Below are 17,660 nucleotides of genomic sequence, written 5' to 3' on the forward strand. Positions count from 1 at the left end.
CAGACCACCTGACCTGCCTCTTGAGAAATCTGTATGCAGGTCAGGAAGCAAGAGTTAGAACTGGACATGGAACAACAGACTGGTTCCAAATAGGAAAAGGAGTACATCAAGGCTGTATATTGTCACCCTGCTTATTTAACATCTATGCAGAATACATCATGAGAAATGCTGGACTGGAAGAAGCACAAACTGGATTCAAGATTGCAGGGAGAAATATCAATAACCTCAGATATGCAGATGACACCACCCTTATGGCAGAAAGTGAAGAGGAACTCAAAAGCCTCTTGATGAAGGTGAAAGTGGAGAGTGAAAAAGTTGGCTTAAAGCTCAACATTCAGAAAACGAAGATCATGGCATCCGGTCCCATCACTTCATGGGAAATAGATGGGGAAACAGTGGAAACAGTGTCAGACTTTATTTTTCTGGGCTCCAAAATCACTGCAGATGGTGACTGCAGCCATGAAATTAAAAGACGCTTACTCCTTGGAAGGAAAGTTATGACCAACCTAGATAGCATATTGAAAAGCAGAGACATTACTTTGCCAACAAAGGTCCATCTAGTCAAGGCTATGGTTTTTCCAGTGGTCATGTATGGATGTGAGAGTTGGACTGTAAAGAAGGCTGAGTGCTGAAGAATTGATGCTTTTGAAGTGTGGTGTTGGAGAAGACTCTTGAGAGTCCCTTGGACTGCAAGGAGATCCAACCAGTCCATTCTGAAGGAGATCAGCCCTGGGATTTCTTTGGAAGGAATGATGCTGAAGCTGAAACTCCAGTACTTTGGCCACCTCATGCGAAGAGTTGACTCATTGGAAAAGACTCTGATGCTGGGAGGGATTGGGGGCAGGAGGAGAAGGGGACGACAGAGGATGAGATGGCTGGATGGCATCACTGACTCGATGGACATGAATTTGGGTGAACTCCAGGAGTTGGTGATGGACAGGGAGGCCTGGCGTGCTGTGATTCATGGATTCGCAGGGAGTTGGACACGACTGAGCGACTGAACTGAACTGAACTGAAGAATTTTCCATGGTTTGTTGTGATCCATACAGTCAAAGGCTTTAGCATAGTCAATGAAGCAGAAGTAAATGTTTTTCTGGAAATCTCTTGCTTTTTCTATGGTCCATCACATGTTGCCATTTATAATTCCATATTCCTTTCATTTTGTTACCTCACCATCTCCTAGAACAGGATTTTAAAATCTTATGCCGTGGTCCTTTTGGGAAATCTGGTGAAATATGTGGGAGCTTTATCTCAAAAAATGATTTAGATGTATGGAAAAATAGGCAGAAGGATTATAAAGGAAGTAAGTTACAATAAAATGCAACTATAAAGATACTAGAAAAGACAAATTTGTAATACACTAATGCATATGCTCCTTTATTCATTATTAACAAGAACTGGGGTGTCCAGTAAGTACTTTAGTTTCAACATAGTGATGAGTGCAAATTGATGCTCAGTAATATGATAAGCATATTATTTCATGATATATGAATAAATGTGTGATTTGCAAATATCTCTGGTTTATGATAGTGACAAGGTCACAGATTCTGTGAATGCTATTGTGGTTTGTTGCCTACATTCGTAACTAAAGAAAATACTGAATTTCAATTAAAGGTTATTGAAAATAAAGATGTAACTTTCCATCCAAATTCCTGGATCCCCTGAATTCCTTCCATGGGCCCTTTGAATATCTGTAAACCCCAGGTTAAGGACCCTGTCCCAGAGTGTTAAAGCTGACTCACCTCCATGTCTATGATCCAGCCCTAAAAAAAGGAAGAAGAGAAGTCCAGGGCCAGAGGTCTTGTTTTTATGGAGGTGAAGTTGTGCTCATCACTCTCACACTATATTGACTTGAGCCTAGTTTATGGCTATACTTAGCTTCAAGAGAAACTGAGTTAGGGGTTCTGTAATCAGGTGGCCATGTGCCCAGGTAAAACTGAGTTTTATTACTAAACAGAAGAAGGAGAGAAAAGATGAATACTTAGTACCCATTACAGGAATATAGGACTCCCAAAAGTATGCCTGAAATTCAATTTTCTACCAGCTAGGCTTAGAAGAGATTGTGTGATTTAAAGAGGATTATTGTGAGGATTAACTATAGTGTGTTCAAGTGGCTGGTAAAGAGTAAGTGCTCAGTAAATAGTCACTAAAACTGACTTGCATGTGACCAGTGTCTGTTAGAGGAATAACAAACTATGGGAGATAATATACTGGATTTCTAGGAATGAGAAAGGGTCAAAGTGATTTATGTTTAGATTAATACATTCATTTTTTTCATTCAAAATATTCATTGAGCTCAGATTATATGTCCAATATTGTTCTAGTTGCTAGAGAAATGACGGCAAGCAATATAAAGTTCTTGCTGTCAGGAATCTTTCATTTATTCAGGGGAAATAGAATAGTAACTGAAGAAGCAAATCACATATTAGGGGCAAAGGATACAAAAAGAGACAGGATAAAGGTTATAGTGAAATGCTGCGATAGGCAGAATTATAAGATGGTCCCCAAGATTCCTGCCCCTGATTACACTTTGTATAATGACCCCTCCCCCACACCCCCAACTTAAATGTGTTGGAACCTGTGAATATGCTGAAGTACTACTCGGAGAATTAGATTATGTTCTGTGGCAAAGGAGGACACATTTTAAAGATGTATTAATAATTAAGGTTCTAAATCAGTGATTTCAAGTTACCAAAGGAAGATTATCCTGTATGGGATTGACTTAATCAGGTAAAAACCCTTAAAAGGAGGAACCTGGCCTTCAGTTAAGTTCAGTCACTCAGTCGTGTCCAACTCTTTGCCACCCCATGAATTGCAGCACTCCAGACCTCCCTTGTCCATCATCAACTCCCGGAGTCTACCCAAACTCATGTCCAGCAAGTCGGTGATGCCATCCAACCATCTCATCCTCTGTCATCCCCTTCTCCTCCTGCCCCCAATCCCTCCCAGCATCAGGGTCCTTTTTTAAAAAAATTTTATTTTATTTTTAAACTTTGAATATTGTATTAGTTTTGCTAAATATCGAAATGAATCCGCCACAGTTATACATATATTCCCCATCTTTTTAAGGAGTCAACTCTTTGCATGAGGTGGCCAAAATATTGGAGTTTCAGCTTCAACATCAGTCCTTCCAATGAACACCCAGGACTGGTCTCCTTTAGGATAGACTGGTTGGATCTCCTTGCAGTCCAAGGGACTCTCAAGAGTTTTTTCAAACATCACAGTTCAAAAGCATCAATTCTTCGGCACTCAGCTTTCTTCACAGTCCAACTCTCACATCCATACACGACCACTGGAAAAACCATAGCCTTGACTAGATGGACCATTGTTGGCAAAGTAATGTCTCTGCTTTTGAATATGCTATCTAGTTTGGCCATAACTTTCCTTCCAAGGAGTAAGCATCTTTTAATTTCATGGCTGCAGTCACCATTGCAGTGATTTTGGAGCCCTCAAAAATAAAGTCTGACACTGTTTCCACTGTTTTCCCATCTATTTCCCATGAAGTGATGGGACCAGATGCCATGATCTTCGTTTTCTGAATGTTGAGGTTTAAGCCAGGTTTTTCATTCTCCTCTTTCACTTTCATCAAGAGGCTTTTGAGTTCCTCTTCACTTTCTGCCATAAGGGTGGTGTCATCTGCATATCTGAGGTTATTGATATTTCTCCCAGCAATCTTGATTCCAGCTTGTGTTTCTTCCAGTCCAGCATTTCTCATGATGTACTCTGCATATAAGTTAAATAAACAGGGTGACAATATACAGCCTTGACGAACTCCTTTTCCTATTTGGAACCAGTCTGTTGTTCCATGTCCAGTTCTAACTCTTGCTTCCTGGCCTGCATACAGATTTCTCAAGAGGCAGGTCAGGTGGTCTGGTATTCCCATCTCTTTTAGAATTTCCCACAGTTTATTGTGATCCCACAAAGGCTTTGGCATAGTCAATAAAGCAGAAATAGATGTTTTTCTGGAACTCTCTTCTGATTCTAATTCTCCAGCTGGCCTTGAAGAAGAACTACCTATGGAAGGACGACAAGCCAAGGACTTGAGGACAGTCTCTCAGAGCTGAGAACGGGATCTAGCTTCCAGTTAGTAGGAAAATAGAAATCTCAGCCATAGAGCACAAGGAAATGAAATCTGCCAAAAATGCGAATGAATTTCAAAGCGATTTCTTTCCTAATTTAACCTTCTGATGAGAATTTAAACCAGGCAACTTTAATTGCAGTCTTGAGAGAATAAGCTGTGCCCACAGTCCTGACCCACAGAAACTGTGAGAAAATTAGTGCATGTTGTTTTAATCCACTAGTTTGTGGTAATTGTTACATAGCATAAAAAATTAATATAAATACTAGTTTTAATGGGATGGTTAGGAAAGGCCTCACTAATAAGTGAGTTTGTTCAATTGAAGACTTGAAGGAAGTGAGAAGCAAATTGTAATGATATCTGAAGAAAGAACAGAGGAATGACCATTCTTGCTGATGTGTGGAGAACAGTCCAGGGATGGGCATCAGTTAGGTTGAGAGAAAATGAGCACTTAGACTAGGAGATTGTGGCAGAGAACATCAGATTATGGATATATTTCAAAGGTAGAACCAACAAAATTTGATAAAGGATTAGATTTGGAGTATAAGAGGAAGCGGATTCAAAGGAATGCTACTGAATGTACTTGCCATTTACTATGATGAGAAGTGTGGGTAGAGTTGGGGGAAGTGGAGAGAAGCAGGCTTTAGGGAGAAGGCAAGTTTGGTTTTACATATGTGAAGTTTGAGATGTCATCCAAGTGAATTTGTCAAGGGGGCAGTTGTAAATATAAGTTTGGAGTTCAAGAGAGAGGTTGGGGATGGAGATAAGACAGGAAGTTCCAGCGTATAGATATTATTTAAAATATGAGACTGAAAGAGATGCCCCAAGAGAGCAAATTCACAGAATATTGTGCCTGAAAGTCACCTTAAAAGATTATCAATTTATAGATGAAAAAAACTCCAGCCCAGAGTGGTAAAGTGAGATTAGAGCTATATCTAAGGAATAGAACTAGTTACTAGCAGTAACTAAAACCCAGGTTTCTTGTTTCTCAGCTCAGAGATGGTTTTTTTACCAAAGATCATAGGTTGCTTTTCTTGAGTATTTCCTACACTTTGAAGAGAGCTGAGGACAATCAACAAGACTTGTCTCTTTTCCATTCATGGGGCTACAAGTCCCAGACCCATATCCTCCCCTACCTTGGTTGTGACCCAACAAGATGCTGATTAGATCTGATGGCTGTGGGAGGCTGGGTCTCATGTAACAAATGAAAATGTATTCTGTGATGTCTATAAACCTCACCCCATCAAATTAATAATGAAAAGCCTCTCATCAAAGCCCTTCTTGTGCTCAATAGCCTGTGGCACATTTGGACTCATCAATAGATGTTCAACAATATTACAACTTGTTTAAATCTTGGTAAAGTAGTGTTATGCACTATTGTTATTGACTTCCCCTTTCTAATTACCACCCAAAGGTGACAGATGTTATAGCTCTAATGACCGCATTCTTGGAGAATGAGTGGCTTTGGGTCTCAGCTCATTGTGTCTGAGCTGTTCTGAAGGAGGAGATCCCCTTGGTGAAAGCAGATCAGCTTTAGCAAAGCCATCATATTGGGGCCTATGTGATGTCTGAGACTATTCACAGAGGGACCTCTGTGAGTGATTTTAAACCAGAACATTTGGAGTCTTTGGGTGAATGTGCATCCATGCATGCATGTGTGTGCTAAGTTGCTTCAGTCGTGCCCGACTCTTTGCAACCCTGTGGACCGTAGCCCGCCAAGGCTCTTCTGTCCATGGGATTCTCCAGGCAAGAATACTGGAGTGGGTTTCCATTTCCTCCTCCAGGAGATCTTCCCGACCCAGGGATCAAACCTGTTTCTATTATGTCTCCTGTATCGGCGGGTGGGTTCTTTACCATTAGTGCCACTTGGGAAACCTGAATGTGAGACATGGTCATTGCAGAAATCCTCAGGCATGTATAGCTAGCTGTAGCCAGATTCTATGATAATCCACAACCAAAGTGCACACAAACTTTCTTCATTTTTTCCCCTATAACTCAATTTCTTTTTGAGCCTCCATTTTGCTGGTTGGCAGAAACATGATACTCCTCCTTTGTTTTGTGATGTGGTTTTTCATGGACATGGTTATGTGGTATCTGGGTACGGCAGGATTGCCTGTGGAATTCAATACTATTTATTACATTTATTGGCTGAGATACCGTTTTTTCATCTAGTCCACTGACACTGATTCACTCGATGCTCAGGAGATTTTCTGTTTTCCTTTCATGTCTCCTTCAAGCTTAGGAGCTCTCTACTATTCCTATGTGTTGTTACTCTTCTACTTTTTTTTTTTTTTTTTGCTATTCTGGAGCACAGAAATCTCTTTGAGTCTCCCTAGATCAGTCCTGGGTGTTCTTTGGAAGGACTGATGCTAAAGCTGAAACTCCAATACTTTGGCCACCTCATGCGAAGAGTTGACTCATTGGAAAAGACTCTGATTCTGGGAGGGATTGGGGGCAGGAGGAGAAGGGGACGACAGAGGATGAGATGGTTTGATGGCATTACCGACTCAATGGACAAGAATTTGAGTGAACTCCAGGAGTTGGTGATGGACAGGGAGGCCTGGCGCGCTGCAATTCATGGGGTCGCAAAGAGTTGGACACGACTGAGCGACTGAGCGACTGAACTGAACTGAAGGTGCTGCCTGCTTGGACTTACTGTGATCCCGCCCTTCTGTGTTTCTGAGTTTTGTTAGGGCTATAGTTCTAGCAAGGACTAACATTAGATTTAATTACCTCTCTTCCTCTGGGGAAACCTTTGATGGTCTCTTTCAGAAGCTCCCACACTCTTCAGATCCTACTTCCCTCCAACATTGTTTTTCATGTCCACAATCCTCTCCAGCTCTCTAAAAGTTTAAGTTTTTAGAGCTGAGAGTCAGGAAGACCCCTTTTAATAAAATTTACCCTGAGACAATAGACATAAAACAATTCGGTTGCTTGTTTTTATGGAGGAGTTGATGGGATAAGGGATAAAAAATGGAAAAAAAATTAGAAGATCGGAAAGTGGTTTGGCTAACATAAAAGCCGTCACACTACAATAGAATACTACTGAAAGCTAGACTTACTTTCCCCCTTCTGGATCCCTGGGTAGTATTATGATAATTGGACACTAATTCTTGTGCAGGATGATAGGGGCTCTGGATAGTCACTTAGGAGTAGACAAAAGCATTTCATGAAGGTAGTGCTTCTTTAGAAAGTTCCCTAATTATTTCATTGTATATTTGTATTTTTAAAATTTGGTAATGATTGGACAGATCAAGTAATGGCTTCTTTTCTCAGATTCTCATTGTGCTTTATCTTCTGTTATCTTTCATTATTTCTATTAACTTCATTTACAAAACAGTTGAGTTCTTGAAGGGCAGAATCTGTTTATTTGATTTATCTCTGATATCTGTATATATAGTATAATGTATCAGAGAAGGCAATGGCACCCCACTCCAGTACTCTTGGAAAATCCCATGGATGGAGGAGCCTGGTGGGCTTCAGTCCATAGGGTCGCTAAGAGTCGGACACGACTGAGTGACTTCACTTTGACTTTTCACTTTCATGCATTGGAGACAGAAATGGCAACTCACTCCAGTGTTCTTGCCTGGAGAATCCCAGGGACGGGGGAGCCTGGTGGGCTGCCGTCTATGGGGTCATACAGAGTCGGACAAGACTGAAGCGACTTAGCAGCAGTATAATGTATACTATATATTCAGTGTAATGCATACTCTTTCCAATGTATACTCATTAATAAGTACTGAATAAATTTTTGAACGATTAATCATTTGGATTCCAAGAAAAGATTTGGAAAGTAAGTTCATTGATATGGAGGGCTGTGATTTTAAAAGTGTCATCCATGCAGTCATTTTGCTTACTTTTTATTCATCGAATATTTGTGAAATACAATATTTCAAGACTCATGAAAAGAGGAGTGGGATGGGGCATGGGAGGGAGGTTCAAGAAGAAGAGGATATATGTATACATATAGCTGAATTACTTTCTTGTAAAGCAAAAGCCACTACAACATTGTAAAGCAATTATACTCTAACAAAAAATTTAAAAACTGAAAGAAATTTAAAGCCCTTAAAAATTAGCAAGACGTCCAGTCTTTCAGAGTTTCACATTTATTAACCTGTATGTTAGCTAACTTTTTCAGCTGCATACAATTCATTCTAAGTGTGTACCACATAATTTAGCAACTATCATGTACATACGTGGGTTCTTTCTTATCTCTAGCTTTTTCAAACAGTGCTGAAATTTATAACCATATGTAAACACCACTTAATAAAAGTGCATATATATGTGTAGAATAACTTGCCAAATTGCCCTTCATAGAATATCCTCATGTATAACAGTTTACATCTACTTTTAAATGTCCCAAACTTTTTTCTGCTAACCATTATTCTAAGATCTTTAATTTGTTCATCCTTGGATTCAGAAACATCTTCTTCTTCCATTCTCAGAATTTACGCTTAACAGAAACCCCAGATTCTATGGAATGGACCCCAAAGTGTGTTCTGTGAAACATTAGTTCTACAAGATATTTTAGTGTCTAATGGTCACATAAATACCACATGTCATGTTTACCTCTTGTAGAGTTACAATGTACTTTAGAATGATAAAGAAATTTGCTTCACTATGTTTAATCCCAGTGTTTCCAAAACTTGTTTGGGAATCACTTTTTAAAGCTATTAGCATCTCTGTAACACACAAATGTGTGTGCATATACACATGCTTGTATGCATGTATACACATACTTTGAAAAACTTGGAATATTAGCACTGATGCCCTACTCAGAAACTCCTCAAATATCCTCAGAAAGGACCCTCATTCATTTCTAAAGATAATTTCTGAGGTTCTGATAGGGTAAGAATTCTAATTTTCTTGCTTTGAGCACTTCTAATTCACTTGTAGACATAGATATATTTCCTTGTTTGTTGACCAGTGTGGCCACCCATTTGGTAGAACTGAGAATACTTGAAAGAAGTTTTTAGTGTGGATAAACCAGAAACTACCTGACTACCTATTTCATCTCTCAGCTTCAGAGTTCGTAATTACTGTTGCATTTCCTTTTCATGAGGCTTTACTTAGAATCATGTAAACTTAGTAGTGTAATAAAATGAAAGTAAAGTAAACTTAGTTTCACAGTTGTTGTTCCGTCACCCAGTCATGTCTGACTCTTTGTGACACCATGTACTGCAGCTCGCCAGGCCTCCCTGTTTCTCACCATCTCCTGAAGTTTGCCCAAGTTCAAGTTCATAGCATGGGTGATACCGTTCAGCCACCTCATCCTCTGACACCCTCTTCTCCTTCTGCCATCAATCTTTCCCAGCATCAGGGACTTTTCCAATAAGTGACCTGTTCATATTAGATGATCAAAATACTGGAGCTTCAGCTTCAGCATTAGCCCTTCCAGTGAATATTCAGGGTTGATATCCCTTAAGATTGACTGGTTTGATCTCCTTGCTGTCCAAGGGACTTTCAGGAGTCTTCCCCAGCACCACAGTTCAAAGGCATCAATTCCTTGGCATTCTGCCTTCTTTATGGTCCAGCTCTTTCAGCCATATGTGACCACTGGGAAGACCATAGCCTTGACTATATGGACCTTTGTTGGCAGAGTAATGTCTCTGTTTAAACCACTACAATATTATAAAGTAATTGGCCTCCAATTAAAATAAATAAATTAAAAAAAAAGAAAACAAAAAGTCTCTGCTTTTCAACCTAGTTGACACTGAAGAGATCAAGAAGAGATGGAAAGAATACATGGAAGAACTGTGTAAAAAAGATCTTAATGAACTGGATTACTAAGATGGCAAGGTTAGTCACCCAGAGCCAGACATTCTGGAGTGCAAAGTGGAAGTGGGCATTAAGAAGCACTGCTGTTAATAAAGCTAGTGGATGTGATGGAATTCCAGCAGAACTATTCAAATCCCTAAAGGACGATGCCATCAAGGTTTTGTGTGCATTATGTCAGCAAATCTGGAAGACTCAGCAGTTGCCATAGGACTGGAAAAGGTGAGTCCTTATCCCAATCCCCAAGAAGGGTAGTACCAAAGAATGTGCTAACCACTGGACAGTTGTACTCATCCCCATGCTAGTAAGGTCATGCTTAAAATCTTGCATGCTAGGCTTCAGTTTCACAGTACAGGGATCTTATAGGATGCTTTAGGCAAAAAGGGTTCATGGTCTAAGTTCAAAGAACACTATATAGAAAGTATATCCCAGTTTTGGAGATTCATAATGTATTAACAGCTGAGAAATGTTTCAGCAAATTAGCTTTATTTAGGCTAGCATTTTCTAAACTTATTGGACCATTAAACACTTTTTTTTATGTTAAGATTTTGTTGGACTGAGGTTCTCCAGAATATATTAAAGGAAATACTGACTAAATAACCTCTTATTTCAAGGATAAGACAAAAACTCAGAGAAGTGAGGCTACTTACCCAAATTTATTGAATTCAATCTTCTTGAGTTTGAATTCAGTTCTACCTAATTTTTTTTTCAAAACTTCCTCCTGTGAAAGAACATGTCAAAATTGTTAGGAAAAAGTCTAATTTAGACAAGCAGGCTCATATTTATACTATTGAGCTGGATAGACAGTTGTTTGTGTAATCAGAAGTACAGTCCCAAATGTCCTAATTTTAAATTCATTTGAATCCAACTGCTTTTTCAACCAAAGCTTAGTTTTAATAGTTTTACTTTACATGTTTGCTTTTATAGGTTTAAGCTCTCATTATTTCAGACAATGACTATCCCTTTTCATAGATGCTGGTTTTGTATGATACTTGAAACTTGGATTGATGCTGCTGCTGCTAAGTCACTTCAGTCATGTCCTACTCTGTGTGACCCCAGAGATGGCAGCCCACCAGGCTCCCCCATCCCTGGGATTCTCCAGGCAAGAACCACTGAAGTGGGTTGCCATTTCCTTCTCCAAGGCATGAAAGTAAAAAGTGAAAGTGAAGTCGCTCAGTCGTGTCCGACTCTTCGTAACCCCATGGACTGTAGCCTACCAGGCTCCTCCGCCTATGGGATTTTCCAGGCAAGAGTACTGGAGTGGGTTGCCATTGCCTTTATTCCACCTCTATTTAAAAATTATCTTGGTCTTTAAGTTCCACTGAATTTCTGCTCCAGCTTTTGTAGAAGAAAATAGAATTTCTTATTTTTTTCTATCTTCCATCTGTCTGGATATTCATTTTTTACTTCATCAACAGATTTTATGAACACAGATGCTAGGCACTGAGCTAAATATCATAGCTGACATGAGGGTCAATATGTATACAATCATCTCTTGGTAGTCACTGAAGATTGGTTCTAGGACCCCTGAAAGTACCACATTCCAAAGACCTCAAATTCCATATATAAAATGCTGAAGTGTAGTCAACCCTCCATATGTGTGGATAACAAACCTATAGATCTGGAACTCTAACTATACATAGTTTCTGACCTAGAACAGCTGGCATTCTAAGAAATATGAATACCTCTCCTTGAGGCTCAGCAGAGTAGGCTGCTGTGGATGGCTGCATAAAGAGCAGCTGTACAACTCCAGGGGGCGCCGTCTACACAGATGATGATACATGGTTGCCTGTGGGGTTGCTTAGGGTGCTATTCTAGCACCTATATATTGGATTTTGGGGCCAGGAAATCATTTGTGGGTGGAGTTAGAATGGGAAAATAGTTTCTGTTCTGCGCAACAGACTCTTGTACATTGGGAGTCACCATTTATTAAGGCAACTCCAAGCTAGGGAGATATACTGGCCTCAGGGTCAGATTTGAAATGTGACTTAGAAGTTGAATTTCACCTGTGACCTGGCTCCACTCATGAATTATTTGGACAGTAAACCTAGAAGTACAAAAACTTGTTCTGGACTGAAATCAACTGAGTGAAACAAGAAAAAAAGATCAGAGCTACAAATCAATAACAAAAATGAAGCTAGAAAATTCCCCAATATTTGTAAAGTTAACAAATATGCTTCTAAGTAATAACCCATGGGTTAAAGAAGCAATCATAATGGAAATTTGAAAATATTTTGCTCTGAATAACTTTGAAAGTTTTATACACTTAAAAACTTGTGGGATATAGCCTATGCTTTGATTATGGGGAAATTTATAGCCTTAAGCACATGTGTTAGAAAAGATGGGAGGCTATAATAAATGAGTTAAGCATTCATCTTAAGAAGTTGGGAATAACAGCGAATTACACCAAAGAAAGCAGTAGGAATGACATACAAAAGATAAGAATATAAAGTAATGGAGAGGAGGACAACAAAAACCCAAACATACAATGGAGAGAATCAACATGGGCAAAATTTGGTTTTAGAAGAGGCTAATAAAACTGAGAAGTCCTTGGTGAGGCAGAGAGGCAAAGAGGGAGGGAGAGAAGCGGGGAAGGAGGGAGGGAAAAAGAGAGAGAAGGGAAATAGGGGTATATTAATATAAAAAATAAAAGAACGATTATCTCAGATTCTACAGATAATAAAATGATAGCAAGAAGCCATTATGAATAACTTTATAGAAATACTTTTGAAAATTTGAGTATAATAGATATATTGTTAAAGAAGTACAGTTTATTTAAAAACACATAGAATAGAGAAAAAATCTGGATAGTCGTTTAACTATTAAGAAAATTAAATTCATAATTAAAACTTCTCACAAAGAAAAGTCTAGACCCAATGGCTAGTTAGTAAATTATATCAAATTTTTAATAACAAATAAACTCCAATTTTTCACAAAAGAAGTGTCATTCCTGACATATTTTAAAAGTTGTTCCTAAGGCCTGTCTCACTGATTCATAGAGATTTAAAACAGACCCAATCAAAATATTAGCAAGCCAAGCACAGAAATATACAAAAAGAATAGAAAGATTGGTTTAGCATTTGAAATAAAAATCATTAACTTAGAGTAAGTGACAAAAAGTGACCACCTCGATATGTTCAAAAATTACATCTGATAAAATTTAATATTGTTGCTATTGTTCAGTCGCTAAGTCATGTCCGACTCTGGGACCCCTGCAACAAACTAGGGTTTCCTGTTCTCCTCTATCTCTCAGAGTTTTCTCAGACTCATGTCCATTGAGTCAGTGATGTGATCCAACCATCTCATCCTCTGTTCCCCACTTCTTCTCCTGCCCTCAATCTTTCCCAGCATCAGGGTCTTTTTCAAGGATTCAGCTCTTCACATCAGGTGGCCAAAGTATTGGAGCTTTAGCTTCATCATCAGTCCTTCTAATGGATATTCAGGGTTTACTTCTCTTGAGATTGACGGGTTTGATCTCCTTGCTGTCCAAGGGACTCTCAAGAGTCTTTTTCAGGACCACAATTTGAAAGTATCAATTCTTCAGCACTTAGCCTCCTTTATGGTCCAGCTCTCACATCCATACATGACTACTGGAAAAACCGTAGTTTTGACCATATCGAAGTTTGTCAGCAAAGTGATGTCTCTTGCTTTTTAATGTGCTGTCTAGATGTATCATAGCGTTTCTCCCAAAGAGTAGGGATCTCTTAATTTCATGGCTGCAGTCACCATCCACAGTGACTTTGGAGCCTGCAAAAATAAAGTCTGTCACTGTTTCCATTTTCCCCCCTATTTGCCATGAAATGATGGGCCCAGATGCCATGATCTTAATTTTTTGAATGTTAAATGTTAAGACAACTTTCTCACTCTCCTCTTTCACTTTCATCAAGAGACTCTTTAGTTCCTCTTTGCTTTCTGCCATTAGGGTGGTATTATTTGCTTGTATGAGGTTATTGATATTTCTCCTGGTAATCTTGATTCCAGTTTGTGCCTCATTTCACATGACGTACTCTGTGTAGAAGTTAAATAAAGAGTGACAATATACAGCCGCCTTGTACTCCTTTCCCAATTTTGAACCAGTTTGTTGTTTCATGTCCGGTTCTAATTGTTGCTTCTTGACTTGCACACAGATTTCTTAGGAAGCAGGTAAGGTGGTCTGGTCTTGCCATCTTTTTCAAGAATTTTATTCAGTTTTTTTGTGATCCACACAGTCAAAGGCTTTAGCATACTCAACGAAGCTGTAGTAGATGTTTTTCTGGAATTCCCTTGCATTTTCTATGATCCAGTGGATGTTGGCAATTTGATCTCTGGTTCCTCCTCCTTTTCTAAACCAAGCTTGTACATCTGGAAGTTCTCAGTTCGTGTACTGTTGAAGCCTACTTTGAAGGATTTTGAACATTACCTTGCTAGCTGGTTAAATGAGTACAGTTGTATGGTAGTTTGAATATTCTTTGGCATCGCCCTTTTTCAGGATTGGAATGATAACTGACTTTTTCCAGTCCTGTGGCCATTGCTGAGTTTTCCAAATTTGCTGACATATTGAGTGCAGCAGTTTAACAGCATCATCTGTTAGTATTTTAAATAACTCAGCTGGAATTCCATCATCTCCACTGACTTTGTTTGTGGTAATGCTTCCTAAGGCCTACTTGATTTCGTACTCTAAGATGTGTGGCTCTAGGTGAGTGACCACACCATCATAGTTATCTGAGTCATTAAGACCTTTTTTGTATAGTTCTGTATATTCTTGCCACCTCTTAAGGATGTAAATGACCTTCAAACTGATCTTATTAATTCAATAAGCTGATTCTAAAATTTATATGAAAGCTTTGCTTTATGGACATATAATTTTCTTTATGTTATAGCAATTCCATCCCTTTGTGAAATTTAACCATGGTCTCCTCTGCAGCCTTACCTTTTATTTTACTTATAGTGTTTATCACAGTCTACTGTCTACATATTCCACCAGCTGGTACCAAATTTTTGCCATTTTGTTTTTAAAACGATGTTTAGATACTCCTCACTCTCTACCTCCCCATTGCCACTCTTCTAATCCAAACCCTCTGGATCTTTAACCTAGACTATTGCACTAATGTTTCACTGGGTTACATTCATTCATTTATTCCCTCCATGTCTGTTGAATATTTACTAGGAACCAGATCTTGGGAAAACAGTGATTAACAAAACATGAAAACAAACTTAATAGTATAATCTGAAAAGTGCTTTAATACAGGATGTTGTGTGAACTCAGAGGTGTAAATAAAGAGTTCTGAGTGGGAAGTCAGGGAAGGCTTCATAGAAATGGTGGTGTTTGAGAGCAGTTTGTGAGAAAAAGAGTTTTTCACTGGGTGGGCAAGAAGAACCACAATTCAGGGAGAGGAAATAGGTAAACTCAGAGAGATGTAAAAACACTCCCCCTCTACTGCCCGTTTATGATACATGGCATACACCCATTCAAATTACACTTTATAAAGAGAAATTGGATGTGCAATCTATTGTTAAAACTTTTAATAACTCCCAAGTTTCTTCAAATCAGAGGACAAATTACTTTGTCTCAAAGCACTCATTCCAGTTTTCCTTCTTAACTGCTTTGGGACTAGGTTATACCAGCTTGGTTAATCTGAGAACCATATTTCCTAGCACTCCTTTCTTTGTATGGTTCCTGATTACAGTTGTTCAAAAGCAGATTTTGAATGAACTTTGGGTGGTAAGAGATTAGCAAGTCATGGTCAGAGGCAAAGCCTTATGGGTTCTACTGGTCCTCCATTCTGTGCCTAGCTCATCTTCCCAGTTGCTGCCATTATGACCAATAATGACCCCAAGCTCACTATCAGACTCCTGACTGTGGATGCACAGAGATGTCAGCTCTTTAAAGGAAAGTAGCTTTCCCTGGTCCTGTGCATAAGTTCCTTCTTTGCTGTTTCACTTTGGTGGCTGGCTGGATTGGTGTCTTGGATTTTCCCTCAAGCTCTGGCTTGTCCTCCCTTGCCAGAGCATCACGTAGACTGCGCCATGACTTTTTCTCTTACATTTGTGTAAGGTCTGATTCCCAAAAACATATCCCTTGTTCTCATAATACTCATGAGACTAGAATATTCCTTTCTCTTACTCCTATTTCTAGCACGGGGAAGTCTTGTCTGTTTTTCAAGGCTCAGTTTAAGTGTGTTGTCCATTGTGAAAATTTCTGGAACCTTCTGCCTTGCCAGTCTGACACAAACAACATTCCTAAAATACTTTGGACACTTTTGCTTTACTTCTCAACAGAATTATAGTTTGGTGTTTGTTAATCTGCCTTCACCACTAGATTGTGAGCTCTTTAGGGTCCATAAACATGTCTTACTATCTTTCCTGTCCATCTACTTCCTGCCTCAAAAGTTCAGTTCAGTTCAGTTCAGTTCAGTCACTCAGTCGTGTCCAACTCCTTGTGACCCCATGAATCGCAGCACGCCAGGCCTCGCTGTCCGTCACCAACTCCCAGAGTTCATTCAAACTCACGTCCATCAAGTCGGTGATGCCATCCAGCCATCTCATCCTCTGTCGTCCCCTTCTCCTGCCCCCAATCCCTCCCAGCATCAGAGTCTTCTCCAATGAGTCAACTCTTCGCATGAGGGGGCCAAAGTATTGGAGTTTCAGCTTTAGTGTCAGTCCTTCCAAAGAAATCCCAGGACTGATCTCCTTTAGGATGGACTGGTTGGATCACCTTGCAGTCCAAGGGACTCTTAAGAGTCTTTTCCAAAACCACCATTCAAAAGCATCAATTCTTCGGTGCTCAGCCTTCTTCACAGTCCAACTCTCACATCCATACATGACCACTGGAAAAACCATAGCCTTGACTAGACGGACCTTTGTTGGCAAAGTAATGTTTCTGCTTTTCAATATACTATCTAGGTTGGTCATAACTTTCCTTCCAAGGAGTAAGCGTCTTTTATTTTATTTATTTATTTTTTAAATTGTATTTTATTTTTAAACTTTACAATATTGTATTAGTTTTGCCAAATACCAAAATGAATCCACCACAGGTATACATGTGTTCCCCCTCCTGAACCCTCCTCCCTCCTCCCTCCCCATACCATCCTTCTGGGTCGTCCCAGTGCACTAGCCCCAAGCATCCAGTATCGTGCATTGAACCTGGACTGGCATCTCGTTTCATACATGATATTTTACATGTTTCAATGCCATTCTCCCAAATCTTCCCACCCTCTCCCTCTCCCATAGAGTCCATAAGACTGTTCTATACATCAGTGTCTCTTTTGCTGTCTCGTACACAGGGTTATTGTTACCATCTTTCTAAATTCCATATATATGCGTTATTATACTCTATTGGTGTTTTTCCTTCTGGCTTACTTCACTCTGTATAATAGGTTCCAGTTTCATCCACCTCATTAGAACTGATTCAAATGTTTTATTTTTAATGGCTGAGTAATACTCCATTGTGTATATGTACCACTGCTTTCTTATCCGTTCATCTGCTGATGGACATCTAGGTTGCTTCCATGTCCTGGCTATTATAAACAGTGCTGCGATGAACATTGGGGTACACGTGTCTCTTTCCCTTCTGGTTTCCTCAGTGTGTATGCCCAGCAGTGGGATTGCTGGATCATAAGGCAGTTCTATTTCCAGTTTTTTAAGGAATCTCCACACTGTTCTCCATAGTGGCTGTACTAGTTTGCATTCCCACCAACAGTGTAAGAGGGTTCCCTTTTCTCCACACCCTCTCCAGCATTTATTATTTGTAGACTTTTGGATCGCAGCCATTCTGACTGGAGTGAAATGGTACCTCATAGTGGTTTTGATTTGCATTTCTCTGATAATG

The sequence above is a fragment of the Bison bison genome, unplaced genomic scaffold (genome assembly GCF_000754665.1).
Source record: "Bison bison bison isolate TAMUID 2011002044 unplaced genomic scaffold, Bison_UMD1.0 scf7180017864066, whole genome shotgun sequence".
In the NCBI taxonomy this organism is placed as follows: Eukaryota; Metazoa; Chordata; class Mammalia; order Artiodactyla; family Bovidae; genus Bison; species Bison bison.